We start from the raw sequence: 13,669 nt of genomic DNA on the forward strand, positions 1-13,669 counted from the left end.
AAACACAAAAACATAGACTGTCAGCCATGGGAGAAATTCTAGAAACCATATCGTAATCACTTCACTTGTAGTGAATGCCAAAAGAGGTTAAGTGACTTCAAAATGTCATTTTCTCAAATTCACTTTTTTATTGTTTTCAAGTATCTGGTAAACATTGACCTGTTTCCCACCTTTTATGTTCTCCATGACTTTTCAAAATATAACTGATACTATCACCAAGATTGTATCTCAAAATTCTTTTAAAATCCCAGGACTTAAACATATTCTATGGTCTCTAAAATTTTTCTTTCCTTGAGCCTTCCATTCCCTTTTAATGTATGTCCTACTTGGGCTATTTTGAAGATCACCCCCTACTCACAGAGGTGATAACATATGACTATTGCTGTCATTTATTAACATTCCATGCCTATCCTCCCCTTATTATTCCTGCTCTATGTAAAGCTCTTAAAATGAGTTATACTGTTACATATGTATATGCTGTGACCATCCTAACACCATTCTTGTATAGTCATACTATGACAGTATTTCCCAAAGTCAAACACTGGTCTGTAAAAATGAACTGATAATAAGGTTTTCAATGTCTAATAAATATGAGGATTACTGTGTACTATATAATTCTCTTAACACTTATCCTGCATATCTTACTAATAAAAGTTTAGGTGGTCCTCATGCTGTCATGCCGTGATGCCCTCATGCCGTCACAAGATGGGTGCACAGTGGAGGCGGGGCCTGGTGGCCGCTCCACACAGCTTCTGCTGGGGTTCCTGTGGCTCCATGCGTGCCATGGAGGCAGGACCCCGGTTCTGGCCTACCTCTTTGGGGCAATCTATCAAGGAGCCTTGGATGGGTGGGCGGGGCCTACCCTTTGGGGCGATCGATTGCAGGGCTCCCACACTGTGAGAGGGCACAGGCCAGGTTGGGTGGACCCCACCCCTAGTGCACAAGTTTTGTGCACTGGGCCTCTAGTTAGCATATAAAAGAATCCATTAAGTCCTTTTCTAGTATACTTCAGGTATGAAAAGACAACTCTCCCAAATTTCATGAAAACGCCTATGGAAAATGCTATAGCAGATATTCTGTCCACATCTTGCTTGTATTTCCTTCATATCTAAACTTATTAAAAATTCACTTATAAGTGTATTTCCTCTAATACGTAAATTTTGTAGGTTTTTGAAAGTTGGTTTGCCAAATTTTAATTCAGAATCCCCAGCCTTATTTAGCTGTATTCTCCTTTTAAAATATCCAACATGTAATTACATACATATCTTTTTTTTCAATTTTATGACGTATACTTCACAATACCCTAGAAATTAAGTATGACACTATAGAAAATAGATTTTTTTTACTACTCAATATTAAATTTTAAAAATGTTTAAATGCTATAGAGCCCCCTTTGCATATTGAATTTGGGAAGAATAATTTAATTCAATTTTTAAAATAGAAACAAGTTTATGTGCTGTTATATTGTCAAAAAGTACCCTAACTAGTAAGTTAATATAATCTTTTATAAGACAGAAGGATAGATGAGGTCCCAAACATAATCAATACAATTATTTATTGACTGCTATTATGCCAAAGCATTGTACACTAAGATATGAGGGCTACAAAAACATTTAAAACTATGCTTCCTGTTCTCCACATCCTATGTCTATTTGAGAGATGCTGACTACACATATATTATTAAATAGGAATAAAGGATTTAACAACTCCATACAAATAAATGGAAGGAATGCTCCAGTCCACACTGTGATTGTTCAATGAATTAAACAAAGCAATAATTTATATGGAAATTATTATAAAATTGCTTTTAAATGTCTAATAAAAAATGGCATAGCAGATGACAAATGTTTAATTTTTAATGTACATGAAGTCACTGAAATGAAGTCACTTTATAAAGTCACTGAAATGCCATCAGTCTCTTAGCAGTAGCCATATCCAGAGAAGTGTTGTTAGTACTGCAATATTTGTCATGGTCTATTTCACTTTAACTGGAATTCCTAATCTCAGGAATCTCTTTAGAATATCTTCCCCCAGTGGTGTCTTTCTAAATAGTTAATTTAAAATACTGGCACTAACTAAATGGAACTTCTATTTTAAAAAAATTTTCCTGAAAATGTTTAAAGAATATAAAAGAATAGAAACTAAGTCTGAAATTTAGAACAGGAAATAGAGAAAAGGCACAGCACGATGACAATGGTAACTTTAAATTACACAAAATGATGACTTTGATTTTCATTTATCTATTCATTTTTTTAATACAATTGCTATTCTGGCAACATTTTTTGGAGTCGAAGGAATCCAGCAGCTGAACTAATATAGACATATCACCTAACCTCTTTTATCCAGTTTTCTTATCTATAAAATGAATTTAATAATAGTACCTAATTTCTAATTATGTGATGACAATTAAATAAGATGATTTAAGTAAAGGGCTCAGCAAGCTCCTTATCAAAGGGCTACTATTATGATTGTTTTCATAAAACAAAGAAATTGTTGTAGATATAATAGCTCTGTTTCAGCAATGCATCTGACGAACTCTCTTATGATTCCCCTGTGGACAAAATGACACGTGAGCTGGATAACAGAACAACTATGTGGATCATGCTGGTTGAGCAATTGCAGCCTGAAAGTGGTATCGATTAATGGGCCTTTATCACTGTGGAGAAGGTAAAGTGCAGGATGCTGACCTTGGCCCTTTCCTGTTCAACAGTTACAATCAATGAAACTGGAGAAAAGCATAGGCAGATTGACCTACTATATACATTACCCAAAGCTGAATTAAAAAACTAACATATGAAAGGACAGAATATGAAATCTCCATGACAAGTGGTAAATAAATGTTAAATGTAAGAGAAAATGGACTGACACTAATAAGGTTATTTATATTTAAAATATGTATCATACACATACAGCCCAGGGAAGAAACTGACAAAAAAACAACTCTTATTAGAGACCTATAAAATTTTTTTAGCTTGCAATTTATATTATTTAGAGTACGGTTACCTACTGTAACAAACTGAACCAAAAACACCTAATGATTCAAACACATTCCAAAATAGGTGCACTGATCACTAAATATTAGAGGTCTGTTGGCAGTGTTTAGGCATCACATGTGAAGACTCAGTTATAATGAGCAGCAAGACTGGGGCTCAGCCAGGGTGCCACGCCCACTGGCACCTATGACAGTGCAAAGAGCACAGTGTTTGTTCCAAGGTAAAATAGATAAAAATCCAACTCTTAATTTTACCAACAGATTAATGCATTCTTAATTTAGACAATGACCGAAAATGAAGAATAAACAACTGGGAGTTGAGAGTAGCTGCTCCAATAAGATATTACAATCCTTGCCCAGTAATAAAAGAGGACAGTTATAACAACATACTGTAATAAAAGTTATGTGAGTGGCTTTGGAGTCATTATTAAGTAAAATAAGGATTCCTTAAAGGTAAGTACTAAGATACCATGACAATCAATCTGAAAACGAAGAAGGCCCAAGTGCCCATCAGTAGATGAGTGGATAAAAAAAGCTGTGGGACATTTACACAATGGAATACTATGTTCTGGGGGGAGGTAGGGACTGGGAGGAGGGGGATAAAGGGTGGGGGGAATGGGAGACATCTGTAATACTATTAACAATAAGAAATCATTAAAAAAGAAAACAAAGATGGCTACTAAGTGACTAAAAGGCAGGTACTGTATACAATGTGGATACACTTGACAAAGGGATAATTCACATCCTGGGTGGGACAGAGTGGGATGGCATGAGATCTCATCACACTACTCAGAATGGCCCACAATTTAAAACTTATGAATTGATTATTTCTAGAGTTTTCAGTTAATATTTTTGAACCATGGTTGACAGTGGGTAACTAAAAACTATGGCAAGTGAAGCAGTGAATAAGGGGGGGACTGCTGTACACCGTAGAATGGAAAATATCCAGACATTTCAAAGACTATCAGAGATACGGTCCAAGTTGACCTAAGGTCTGAAATACCATCATGGTCCTCCTGTTTGAGTAGTGAGGGACGGGAGGCAAAGGATTGATATGGGAACCATGGGAAGTCCTGGCACTGATCCAGCTCACAGTAGGTTCATCAGGCCTGCAGACCTACTTGGTGGTTATGTTTGTGGTCTCCAAATTCGTGTTTGAAACGGAAATACTTAATATCTCCATATTGGGTTCTTACTCTGAAAAGTAAGAATTATTATAGTAAGGATGTCAAATAGAAAACTCTGAAATTCCACCACTTGGCCAAGATACTAAATAAAAATAATACTGTATCTTAGAAGAAATTATAGAAATTAAACATCTTCAACATCTAAGAAGAACAATTCCATTTAATCTACCAGTCTTTGCCTCCATGATAGCAGATGGATCCTGGAGGGTGACAGTTCACTACTGCAAATTCAAATAACTTGTAACTTCAACTGTTGTGCGGATGTGGTGTTTATGTCAGAGCAGATTAACATAGCCTTAGGAAGCTAATGTGAGGCGTGTGTGTGTGTGTGTGTGTGTGTGTGTGTGTGTGTGTGTGTGTATGCTTTTTTATTTTTCAAAATTACCAGGAAAGAAAACCAGAGTTCACATCCAATGGAAGAAACAATGGTATACATTGTCCAAAAGCTGTGTTAACACTCCTGTTCCCTCAAAAACAGTCCAAAGTTACTTGGATCATTTATCCGGACCTTCTACAGAACATCACACTGGTTCACTTAATAAAAATGACATAATTTAATCAGAAAAATAATAATAAATGAGAAGTATCTTGGAGGGCTTGGTAAAAATAAACTCACTCCACAGGGTAGGAGATAAACTCTACAGACTCGGATACCTGTCACATCAATGAGTATGTAATGGTTCCTTGATCAGAAGCATAGCAGAACCTCCCCCTCTCAAAGCAAAAGTCTAACGATCACATTTGACATCTTCCACCTCCAGGAGACCTGGTAGAACTCTCCATATACTATAGGCAAAATAATCCATATTTGGGAATATGGCTCCAATGCATTTACCAAGCAACCCTTTAAGATGATTTTAGATGAGCCATATGAATCAAAAGACCCTATGATTTAGAGGTACTGGTGATGGAAAGTTTTGCTGCATAGAATTTATGGCAAGTCCCAATAGGAAAATCACAATGAAGGTCCCTAGGGTTCTGGAGCAAGACCATGCCATCTTCAGCAGAAATTATACATCACTGAATAAACCATTATATTATACTGCTGGGTCCTGGTAGATAGAAATTAAGTGAATGTGCAGCCAGAACTGTACTAGTTGAAATTTATTTTCAGGCCCATCAATTCATACGGTTGTGCAGCCTGTGGTAATCCATCCTAAATTAAATTCAAAATTGGGCATCATAGGACCAGAGAATACAAGCAAGCTGCATAGACCTCTACGTTATCCACTATATTACTGACTTTCCTCCCTCAGTTCACAACTGATGGAGGTGGAAGAAGGGCTAGGTTGGCTCACAGATGATTCAGTTCTGATGTGGCTAAAAGCCAAAATCAAGCATTGCATTGTGGTCCTACTCAGTGGTGTCCCTGAAAGACAGCAGTAACGGGCACTTCTCCCAAAGTGCTTTGGACAATGCACCTGGTCATGTATAGAGAATTGGCCTGAAGCAAGAATATATATGGATTTATGGACAGTAGAGAACAGCTTGTCTTCTTGATCAGGAGCCTGGAAGGAAAAATTGAACAACTGGGGACAAGATGCATGTGGCTAATCTCCAGGAGTAGGGAAAGTAGAAAGACATTTGTGTCATATGTACTTCCCTTCCAGGGAGCAGTCACCAGAAAAAGCACTAAACAACCAAGTAGACATAATTGTTCAACCATTTGATATTAGCCAACTTCTGTCACCATCCACTCCAGTGATTACCCAATGGAAACATAAATAATCATGAGGGCAGGGATGGAAAACTTAATCTTGGACCCAAAACATGAGCTTCCACTATCAAGGCTTATCTAGCTGCTGCCACTACTAGATGTCCAACCTGCCATCTGGAGAGACCACCACAGACTTCCCATCTTGTAGGCCATCCACCAACCACCCAGCAGGCCAATAGCCCCTCCATGTCCAGTTGATTACATTGAACTCTTTCCATTTGGGGAGGAGCAGATATTTAGCACACATTCTCTTCTGCCCACAGAGACTGGTCCAGCCCCTCTATCTCAGGGCTTGGGGAGCATTTACTTCTCTGACATGGCATCCCCCTAACATTGCACTGGACCAAGTAACCCACTTTAAAGAACAGAAGGTGAATAGCTGGAACCTACCAGTCCTAAAATATACCACACCACCTGGTAGAGCAATGGGATGGTCTTTTAAAGGCAGAGCTGAGGGACCAACTTGAAGATAGACCATGCAAAGATAGGGCAGTATCCTGCAAGATGAAGCATATGTCCTAAACCAATGATAGTTCCTTTTGGGTGTCTTTATTTTTTATCATTATGTAGAATACAAAGGTCCAGGACCCAAGAGGAGGAAGTTTGAGAGGTCCTGCTCAGCCTCACTCTCAGTGGCCTACTTGGAGACTTTTGATTCTCATCCCTACTCTATGCTCTGCAGGTGTGACAGTCCTGATTCACCAAAGAGAACATTTCTACCACAGACACAGCAAGAGCCTAGCAGATAAGAGAGCAACATATGAGGAATGGCGACCCCGTGGCAGAGAAAAATGGCCCATTCATGAGGATACGGTGGGGCTGCTCTTACAATGGCATCAGGAAAGAATGTGATTGGCACCGAGGTGATTCATCGGAGATTTCTTCCCTAATTTTGATGATATATTGATAACTGCAAAATTATTTTTTAGTTGATAATGCAGTTACATCAGTGTGGATTTGCTCACTTCTTGAATATTTTTATAAACCAAACTCTGCTCCTTCCCTCGGTTGCAGACTACCGCTGAACCCTTCTGGGGGCCAGTGTTTGTGCTCGTGACAGACAGAGTGGGGAATTGGGAGCTCCGAGCTTCATCGCAGGAGGTCACCATTGTAGCATACAATTCTGGGGGGCAAGGGTCCCAGCGTGGAAGTGAAGCATAGGGTTCTCCTCTCCTTGGAAAAGTAACTCCTTCTCTTTTAAATCTAGAGCAACAAGCTGCCTCTGAATTCAGCACAACCAGGTCATATACCACAAGAGGGAGGTCATGTTGGTGAGAGAAAGCTAAAAGAAAATAATACTTTTAAGTTTTCATAAAATATTCTTGTTTTTCTGACATTTCCAACACTTTAGGGAAAATTACCTCCCCCTCACAGGAAGAGAGCCCTTCCCTCTACCCAACAATCTGCTCACCACTGGGACTAATCTCATTGGTCCCTCTGACCCTGTTTATGTCGTTACAAAAAATGTGCAAACTCTCAAGTCACCCTTACTTTCCCTCTGCACACAAAAGGGCTGCACCATCTCTCCCCTCTCCACTTTTTCCTCAAATCCTGAAACTATTTCATTGTGCCCAATGAAATTCATAGTCCATTATCAGAAACATCTGTTTTTTCTTTCCTTTTTTTAAATCATCACCTGAAGATATGTATAGAGAGCAGAAAGGGGGTGGGGGAGAAAAATAGAGGAAGAGAGTAACATGAGAGAGAAACATCGATCAGTTGCTTTCCAAAGGCCCATGGACAGGGAATCGAACCTACAACCTTTTGGTGCATGGGATGATGCTTCAACCAGTCAGGGCAGAAAAATCTGTTTTCTTAATCTCTTTAATTCTATCCTGCCTTTTCCCTAAGGAACTTCCCTTCACATGAAAGCTGTTTCTTTCTCGTGATTTTGTAACCCTGGGCCTAACTATTTATACTTACACATTAGCTCTCATGGATAATGGTAACCTAACATTGTCATTATTTCTCTGAATTGTAACTGTTTATTTGTGTGTCTCTCCAGGTAGAATGTAAACCCCTTTATGGAAGAGACAGTATTATATTCACGGATGTATTCCTAGAGTTTAACACAGTATCTTGTACATCAAAAGACTTCATGCACATCTATTGAAAAAAAAAACAATAAATGGAAAAATAATATAGTAAAGATGTTCAAGTCAGTAGCATTTCAAAATGTGTACCAGTGATATCTAGAAATGTTCTGCACTATTAAATCTAATCCTCCAACTTAAAAAATCCATCCTAAGGAAACCCTAAGAAAATTTATTCAGACACTTTTAAAACAATTTATGTAAAAAGACACTTAGCACACAGTGGGGAATGTGGGAAAAGCTAAAGTCACAACAAATGTGACGAGTTTGGAAATTACTGTACACTTATACAAAGGAGCACTATGAAGCATGGAACCTACACTTGTGAAGAACAAGAAATGTTCACTAGAGCTCAATTAAAAAGTAGATTAGTGTTCAATAAAAGAGGTGGTTTCCCAATTTTAAAAAATCTGATTTTCCTCATTAAAATATATTTTCCAAAATGTCTACAATAGGTAAGTCTCTTTACTATTCCGAAACTCAAGTTCCTGACCATATAACTAAGAGAAATTCTTCCCACAGTAGTTTTTCACCACACAGAGCTACATAGTTCCACAGTGTCAATGTGGACTGATCAATACTTCTGCTCCCAGCACTGTACTCTGTTGGGTAGCAGTAGGGGATGAGGCTAGAGTTAGAGCAAAGAAACATCACCAAGTAGCAACGCCAGTAGGACACACACTACACTTCTGTACTCTATATTACACCTGTTTCAAGTAGCCTGAAATTACATTAGCATTACATTTCCTAAGTGAAGAGTGAGAGCTTTGAGAACCAGCCAGCATGCCCTGGCTGGTTTGGTTCAGTGGATAAAGCATCGGCCTTTGGACTGAAGGGTCCAGGAATCAATTCCAGTCAGGGGCACATGCTTGGGTTGTGGGCTTGATCCCCATTGGAGGGCATGCAGGAGGCAGCCGATCAATGATTCTCTCTCATCATTGATGTTTCTATCTCCCTCTCCCTCTCCCTTCCTCTCTGAAATCAATAAAAAATATTTTTTTTAAAAATAACAAAGAGAGAGAGAGAGAACCAGCCAGCAGGTCTGGACCCACTTGCAGGTGTCTGATGACTTCTGAAGCCAAGAAGATAGATGTCTCCCTCAGGAACCAGGCATTTAATGTGGCAGAAGAGAACCCGAGTCCCTACCAGACAGTTCTCTATGGAAGTTTTCACTCAGTTAAGATTTGAGCCCTTCACAGTGGAAAGTGAAGTAAAATGAATGACTGCCCTTACTCAATATGGGAAAAATTATATTCTCTTCCCTAGTGTTTGAATTATAGCAGCTATTTCTCATCATACAGTCAAATCCCATTTCAGAATATACCATTATGACATATTCTATACAACAAAAATATTTTTCCAGCCTGAAATCCCTACATTTTTAATCAAATCTATAAGAAATCCCAATTACTATGCCAGTGTAGGAAGAGCTCAGGAGATTTATCTCAGTGCTGTGGCAGATGCAATGGTGTGAGCACACTCTGCCTATACAAGCTTCCTCGGCACACCGGGAAGTGGCAGCGCCCGCCTGAGCAGACCCCCTAGAGCCCCTACATAGTACCCTGATCTTTCCTACTATTGGTTGCCCTATGGATGTTGTAAACTTCTGATTGGTCTGGAATGTTATATATGTTGCTGCACTCACACAATAAACTTGGATCTGCGTCACTGAACCTGGTCTCCCGAGTCGGGCATGCTTTGTTAGGGCTCCGTCGGCCTCACCCCCGCAGGACCCCCTGCTTCATGCCAGTAGTGTGTGAAATCACTCACAGAAGGCTAGGGCAGATGCTGAGCATTTTACAATATTATATATTCATTCACAGTATGCAGTTTGTGTACTGTCTTTCAAGAAATACTGGTTACACATTTTCCAGTTATCCACATGTATATGCAGCCATTAGCGGCAGCACCAGCAGTGAGTGTGTAATGCAAGAATATGAATCATTTCTTCAATATACACTTAATGATCTCTTTTCTATATTCTCCATTTTAATAATACTTGTTTCTGAATGAGTGAAATTGCTAAATACCACTCCCACAGTGGGGGCTGTGAACACATCTGCAGAGAGATTCCACTCCATCATGTGGAAAACCATCCACAGGGTGATTTGGTTCTTGACCTTGTTTGTGCCCTGGCCCCACAGCCTCGTAATCTCCATCACTGTCACTTAAAGAACATTTTGGTCGGTCACCGAAGAGACAGTAATTTATCTTTCAAATCTTCTTATCTGTGCCTCAGGTTTTGTCATCACACTGTGGCTATTTGGAAAGGCACGTTTTCTTCAATAATAAACGAGTCCTTTTTGTCACTGCAGAAAGCATACTTTAGGAGCCTGCCCCTGGGTCTGGTCTGGACTGTGTGAGGGCTGTTTCCCCTGTGGAGATGCCACACAACTAGCAGCTCTGGTCCTTCCCCTCTGCATTGGCAACGCAGCCTCTGGGCCACTTGGGAGTCTACGTGGCCTCGTCCTCCCATTCGTACTGTGGCTAGTTTCCTCCTCGATATTTTAATTCTGACTTTTGTATCTCTGACTCACTCCTATTCATCTCAAACCTGTCTTTGCTGATTCAAAAGAGGAGATAAACCCCACAGATGTGAGAAACAGACATAAAATGTAGCTCTGTGTCCCTGACATTTATTAAGCATGCCCTTTCTTTTCCTTACCCATTGGTGATAACACTCCAACTTCTGCCATAAGTAAGTGTTGCACAGTGTCGTTCTACTGTTTTCACCTTGCTTTAAAACTCTTGGTAAGTACTGGTAACTGAAGAAAATTCAAAATTCCCTGTGATAAAGGCGGTCAATGCTATTTCATCAATCAATTTCTATTTCGGAAGGACATACACTCTTTGAAGAGTTCTAAGGAAGGTGCAATGGTGAATACAAAACAAAACAGAATAAGAAACAGTCTTTATCCACATGGAAATCATCACCTACTGAAGGTGACATTCATGATGCACTGGAAAGACTCTGTTTGTGGAACATGGAGAGTGATTTCAAGGTCCAGCTCATAAGAGGGTTATAGTCTTAACTGAAATGGTACTTACTGTTCAAAAATATTTTTTAAAATAAGTGAAATATTTTAACTAATATTTTAAAATATTTTTAAACTAATAAGTAGTTTGAGGTTTTTTAAAAATATTTTTATTGATTTTTTACAGAGAGGAAGGGAGAGGGATAGAGAGTTAGAAACATCGATGAGAGAGAAACATCGATCAGCTGCCTCCTGCACACCTCCTACTGGGGATGTGCCCGCAACCAAGGTACATGCCCTTGACCGGAACCGAACCCGGGACCCTTGAGTCTGCAGGCTGATGCTCTATCCACTGAGCCAAACCGGTTAGGGCTGTTCAAAAATATTTAATTGTGTATCTGTTTTGGGTTAAGCACTGTACTAGGCAAAAAGCAGTCAACAAGATGAAAATAGTTGTTACCACAAAGGGTAGTTCTTACAATTCTTAGAGACACAGGTGTTTCAATCAGGGGCGTAGTCTATCTCCCTCCAGCTACTATACTATTGCTCTGCTCCCTTGGAAAGCAAAAGTTCTTGAAAAGTTGTTCATACTCCCCCTACAATAGCTGTGCCGATCCCATGTTGAATCTACTCCAATGAAGCTTACACCTGCTATCTCTACAGTGTTAGGGCCACCAATGACCTCCACACTGCTAGATGCAATGGACAGTTCCCAGACATGTTCCCTCGCCTATTAGCATTTCACACAGCCAACCCCTCCCATCTTCTTCAAACACTCACTACTTGGCTTCTGGTCACTACTCTTTTTCTGGTTTTCTTCCCTGGCTGGCGCTTCTACCTCTTCTCAGCCTTTAAATGTTGGGATGACCCAGAGTTGAGTCATCAGATGTTGTGTTTTCATCCTCCAGATGGCCTTCAATGTCATCTACATGTTAACTCCCTTAATATATCCCCATTCTGGACTCTTCCTTGAGTTCTAGAATTTTATATACAGCTGCCTACTGAAACTCTTCATCTGAGTCTCTAAGACAGTGGTTCTCAACCTTGGCTGCACATTAGAATCACCTGGGAATCTTTTTAAAATCCTGATTTCTAGGTCTCATCCTCCGGAAATTCTGTTTCTTTGTTACTAATGTTGTGGCCCCAAATTCTGTTTCTTTGTTACTAATGTTGTGGCCCCACTCCACAAAAAAGAAACAGAAATTCCGGAGGATGAGGCCCAGAAATCAGGATTTTAAAGATTCCCAGGTGATTCTAATGTGCAGCCAAGGTTGAGAACCACTGCTCTAAGATATCTCAACATGTCCAAAAGGTATATCCCTCCGAGACTAGCCCCTTCCCCTATGCTCCTCGTAATCGTCCCAATCTCAGTAAAGTGGTTTCACCTTTTCACATACCCAGGCCAGATACCCAATCCATCATCTTCTGCTTTGTTTCTCTCTGTAATCAATCTTTCATGCATTCCTGCTGGCTAAGACTTCCAAGAGTGTCTCCAGAATTCAACAATTCACTACCTTTCCTGCTACGTCTTGAATCCCAAGCACCATCATCTCTTATCTGGATTATTTTAACTACTTTCTAACTAATCTGCCTGTTTGCCCTCGACTCTCTATAATCAACACAACAGAGAGGGCCTGTTCAAACTAAAATCCTTCCTGTGGCTTTAGCATCTTAGAGTAAAGGACAAGGTTTTTGAATAGCAAGCCTCCACTTCATCCAGTTTATGGCTCAGTGGCCTACCTGACAGGCTGTGCTTGGCTCTACGAACACGTCCATCTTCCAGGAGGCGAGCCGGGTGACCCTCAGCAGCAGCAGCACAACTTGGGGCGGCCGGGTCTCCAGAGCTTCTTGTGGTGGCCTGCCTTGGGGCCCTCCCTGGCCCGACCGCCCCAGCAGCACGAGAAGTTGCTGGGTGCTGACCCTCAGCTGAGTTGTCAGGCCCCACCCAGTCTCCAGGCTGGGACCTCCGAACTGCACCTGGAACAGAGGAGTACCAGCGATGCCAGGCCAGACACCCTGAGGCTGGGATCCCTGCACTGGAGCAAAACCCTTTTGAGGTTTCAGGAAGGCGGATGCTGTGCCCAGCAACTCCGTGGAGGGCTAGTCGCGGAGAACCTGGCATCACTAGGACCCGGAGCTGCCAGCGCTGAACTGCACTTCCTGGAGCGGCCTGTGCAGCCTGGCGCCACCGCGTGGCTGTTCCTGAGACGGCACCTCAGGACCTGGCGTTCCTAGTAGGAGCATCAGTCCAGAACACCACACGCTGCCTCTTTCCCTTTTGTCCTCCCCATCCCAGGGGTAGCTGTAAAAACAAAAATGGCATCACCTACCAAAGAAAAAGTCTCTCTTTGACTTCATCTTTTACTACTTTATTTACTCTGCGCCAGCACTCTGGGCTCGAAGATGTTTCTGCAACACTTTTGGAGCATTATTGCCTCAAGGCGCTTAACGCTTGCAGTTTCCTCTGCGACATTTTCCCCAGTTAACAGGGCCAGTCCCTCACTTACTTACACATTCTCCTTCAAAACACCTACTGCGTAAGGCTTTCCCTGGGCCTCGATATAAAAGAATCGCTCCTAGTATTTTCTTGGCTCTCTCATCTCCCTAAGCCCGCTTCATGTTTCCTCAGCGACTCACAACTGTAGGAAGTACTGTGTTCGTTTACTTGCTTCTTGTCTGCCCTCCACCGCCCCCCCCCCCCCCCT

This window comes from Myotis brandtii, unplaced genomic scaffold (assembly GCF_000412655.1).
Source record: "Myotis brandtii unplaced genomic scaffold, ASM41265v1 scaffold151, whole genome shotgun sequence".
NCBI classification, from domain to species: domain Eukaryota; kingdom Metazoa; phylum Chordata; class Mammalia; order Chiroptera; family Vespertilionidae; genus Myotis; species Myotis brandtii.